The sequence below is a fragment of the Podarcis liolepis genome (assembly GCF_965112155.1).
Source record: "Podarcis liolepis genome assembly, chromosome: 7".
Lineage (NCBI taxonomy): Eukaryota > Metazoa > Chordata > Lepidosauria > Squamata > Lacertidae > Podarcis > Podarcis liolepis.
Genome location: NC_139561.1, coordinates 22,797,527 through 22,802,210, shown reverse-complemented (window position 1 = coordinate 22,802,210; position 4,684 = coordinate 22,797,527).

Genomic DNA, 4,684 nt, shown 5'->3' with positions numbered 1-4,684 from the left:
CAGGTGGTTGTTGAAAGGTAGCGCATGAGGCAGCAGGGCCCCTAGGCTGAAAAAGCTTCCCCGCTCTGGGGCTAGGGCATAGACACGTTTAAAATGGACATCAAATGATGTCAAATTAAATTAATTGGAAAAAGCTTGCAAATACCGGATAGGCTTAGGATTTAAATATGTAATATGTGATGAATTAATATGTTTACTACTGAATTGGGAAGGAAGAAAGATGTTAAGTGATTAAGTTAATTTTATAAGAATGCTGATTTGGAAAACCGTTAAATGATATCCATTGAAATCCAACCAGGGGGATACGAGGAAGTCACTTAACAAAGTTAATTAGATTAAGGTTTAAAAAGGCTATGATTTATGTCTGTTTGTTTATTTGTGTGTTTAAATTTTTGTGAAAAAATAAAAAAATGAAAAAAATAAAATAAAATGGGCATCAAAAGAGAGGTTTTTGCACAAAGGAAGATATAAAAGAAGCCTCTGGCAGGTGTGTAATTCGGAAACAGTCTTCCCCCATCGAATCATAGTGTGTTTCTCCAAGGTTGTTGTTTTTCTGAAGTTTTTTTCTGAAGTTTTCCAAAATTCCACACATACATTTCAATGCATAAAAAACCCTTTTTTTCTTTTTACTTCCCACCCTCTTTTCCATGGTGTTTCTGTTTCTCTCCCTCTGGTGCACCCAGTCTTCTATGTCTTAAACCTTAACAAAACTACCATAATCTTTCATCCCTTCTGTTGCTCATCATTCAAATCCTGCTCGTGCGTTCATCACAGAATATTTCTTTAAATAATCTGAAAAGGGTTTCCACTCTTCCACAAAACCTTCTCATTAGGTTCTCCTAGTTTAGCTGTTAACTTTGCCAATTCTGCACAATCCATCATCACCTCGTTTATCCATTCTTCCCCCAAGGGTCATCTAGTTCAACCCCCTGCAATGCAGTGAAGAACAGCTCTGGAACATCACTGATTTTCAGATCAAACTGGTTGCATTTAGAAAATCTACCTTGTGGCTCCTTAGCCACTGGCAATTTCACCCTAAGTGCTGGGGAGCTGGTGCCCTTTAGAGCTGGCCGAGTGGAATGTCGGGAGCCCAAATGGTGGGCGGAGCTGGAGCCAACAGGAGGCGGAGTCAAGAAACAATAGTTGCGTCTCCATCCTCCTCCCTGCTAAGTTCTCCAAGGTGTAGGTCAGGGGTCAGCAAACATTTACAGCAGGGGGCCGGTCCACTGACCCTCAGACCTTGTGGGGGGCCGGACTATATTTTTTTTGGGGGGGGGGATGAACGAATGCCCCACAAACAACCCATAGATGCGTTTTAAATAAAAGGGCACATTCTACTCATGTAAAAACATTCTGATTCCCAGACCGTCTGCAGGTCGGATTTAGAAGGTGATTGGGCTTAGTTTGCCTACCCATGGTGGTGAGACTAAAGAGGAGCAAGCTGGCAGGCAAACCCATTCTCTGGACTGGTCCTAAACAAGAAGGCAAGCTGGTGGGAGTTGGATGAGGGCAGACCAAGTGCCCCCTTCACCCGGATGGACCAGCCTCTGCTGTGCACGGCTGCTTTGAAATTTTAAAAGGTGCCTCAGACGAAGTCAGGCTATTGGCCCACCCAGCCCAGCATTGTCCAATCCAGGGTTAAGGAATCTTTGCCAGCATTTTCTTTTAGCCAAACTCCCAAGGGCCACATGCCAGCATTGGGCAAAGAAAGGAATGCAAATGTTATCTTGGCACACTAGGCTAGTTTCTATAGACATGCAAGCACATAGGAGCTTTACACTGTGCCAGACCACAGAACTATCTAACTCAGTACCGCCTACACCATGGGTAGGCAAACTAAAGCCCAGGGGCCGGATCCGGCCCAATCGCCTTCTCAATCCAGCCCATGGATGGCCCGGGAATCAGTGTGTTTTTACATGAGTAGAATGTGCCCTTTTATTTAAAATGTATCTCTGGGTTATTTGTGTGGCCTGCCTGGGGTTTTTACATGAGTAGAATGTGGGCTTTTTCTTCTTCTTCTTTTTGAGAACGATTGGAAGCTTTTTACACAAGACTTTATTGGCTAAGACATGATGTTGAATAAATATCTGGTGCTTTTAATTGTTACTTTTCTTTTCTTGTTACTTTTAATTTTTTTGTATTTTTTGATGTGGAGAATTTTTTTCCTCTCTTTTCTTTTTTCTTTTCCTTCTTTTCTGTGCTTAACTTTGTTGTACTTACCTTTATTGTAAGATTGTATTTTAAACCAATAAAGATGTATTTATTATTTAAAAAAAAGAATATGTGCTTTTATTTAAAATGCATCTCTGGGTTATTTGTGGGGCATGGGAATTCGTTCATTCCCCCCCAAATATAGTCCGGCCCCCCACAAGGTCTGAGGGACAGTGGACCGGCCCCCTGCTTAAAAAGTTTGCTGACCCCTGGCCTACACCAACTGGCAGCAGCTCTCCAGAGTTTCAGGCAGGAGTCTCTCCCAGCGTTATTTGGAGGTCCTGGGGATTGACCCTGAGGTATTCTGTGTGCAGGGACGCGGGTGGGTTAAACCACAGAGCCTAGGATTTGCTGATCAGAAGGTTGGCGGTTTCAATTCCCCTGATGGGGTGAGCTCCCATCGCTCGGTCCCAGCTCCTGCCAACCTAGCAGTTCGAAAGCACGTCAAAGTGCAAGTAGATAAATAGGCAGCGCTGCAGCGGGAAGGTAAACAGTGTTTCCGTGCGGTGCTCTGGTTCGCCAGAAGCGGCTTAGTCATGCTGTACGCCAGCTCCCTCGGCCAATATAGCGAGATGAGCGCCGCAACCCCAGAGTTGGCCACGACTGGACCTAATGATTAGGGGTCTCTTTACCCTTTACCTATTCTGTGTTCAAGACAGGTGCTCTACTACTGAGCTCCATCCCTTGCCCCTTCTCTAGTCTCCATCCAGAAATGAAAGAGGCATTATCAGAGTTCAAGGAGACATTGCAGCCAGATTTTTTAGAAAATAAATACTTTGCGTGCAAAGCAGGGCTGGGAAGGGTTATGACCTGGAGAAGAGCTTGGAGGGACAGATGGAGAAATATCGAGGGTCACATTCAGTCTACTCTGGACCTCAGGGAGAGCGTTTTTTGTTTTGTTTTTTTCCATTCCCTGCCAGCGTTTCAGCAGGCGACGCCAAGGATTCAGGCAGGTGCCTTCTACACGCCAAGCACGTATCCAGCCATTTGAACCACGATCCCTGTCTTTTGAGCAGTTTCAGCACGGGGGGCAGGAAACACCCTGCTGCACGAACTCTTGGCTTGACCCAGCAAATCTGCTGTGGCCCATTAGACAGATTGTATTCTAAATTTGGCTTCATTTGCAAGCGAGACGGCCCCATGTCCCCAGCGATCTTTTATTAATGAGCCTTTTTGCAGGGAGCTCGACGTTCCCTGGGCGGAGCAGGTCACCCGGAGCAGCCAAGAGGCGGCTGGAAGGGAAGCACAGACATTTGTCAAAGCAGCCGCTGCAAGGTGCAATGTTTTGCTTGGGCAATTTCTTTTTCTTCTTCTGCTGCTGAATTCTTTCCCTCTCTAAATGGGCGTTAAATAGGAATAGAAAGGAAGAGGGGAAACGACTCTGTTCAGACGGTGACCTGGCAAGCCAAACGCAGCCCTTGCTAGACATGCAACAAGGTCTTCCAAATGCATTACATTCCCCCTCGCCCCCCAAAACCCCATTTATGCAACTAGAATGGAGCTGGTAGCAGAAAGATGATTTTAAGATTATGGTAAGACATGGTGGATTCGAAAACCCTTCAGGCGTCCTCACCCTAGGAGCAGATGTTGTTGCTGGCATCTTTTTGTCTCGAGAATGGAGAATGATTTCTTTGTCTTTTTGCTGTCTGATGCTAGAGAGGAAGCCATGTTGCAGTGCTCTGTGTGTGTTTATATGTAAATTAAGTAGATTAGCCAATGCAGTGGTGCCCCGCAAGACGAATGCCTCGCAAGACAGAAAACCCGCTAGACGAAAGGGTTTTCCATTTTTGAGCTGCTTCGCAAGACGATTTTCCCTATGGGCTTGCTTTGCAAGACGAAAACATCTTGCGAGTGTTCCGATTTTTTTCCGCTCCCCCCCTTTTTCTAAGCCGCTAAGCCGCTAATAGCCTTTTAGCCGCTAATCCGCTAAGCCTTTAATAGCCGCTAAGCCTTTAATAGCCGCTAAGCCTTTAATAGCCGCTAAACCGCTAATAGCGCTAATCCGCTAATCCGCTAATAGGGTTGCTTCGCAAGACGAAAAAAACGCTAGACGAAGAGACTCGCGGAACGGATTAATTTCGTCTTGCGAGGCACCACTGTATGCTGAGTTGCTGAGGTCTGTCATGCAAGTTGCGCAAACTCTGCAGATCCCTAAGTGTGCCAGTGTGGGTGGGCATCGGTCGCTGTGATGTTCGGGCTGAAGAAAGCTTTTGAAGCTCCCAAACAATCGACCAGGAGGGAGGGAACGTGCCAGTCGGGCATGTGTCTCTGCCAGGGTCCTATTCGAGTGTAGGCTGAACTCCTGACACTCTGGGAGTGAAGTCAAACCACTGCGTTAGCAGCACCAAAGTGACTTCCTTGAGATGCAAGCCAGGGCAGTGTGTATGGAGTCCTGGGCTGCCCAGACGACAAGACCCCATTCTTGGCCTTGTTGATGTGGTCCAAAGGAAAGCAGAGCAATACATTTGGCACA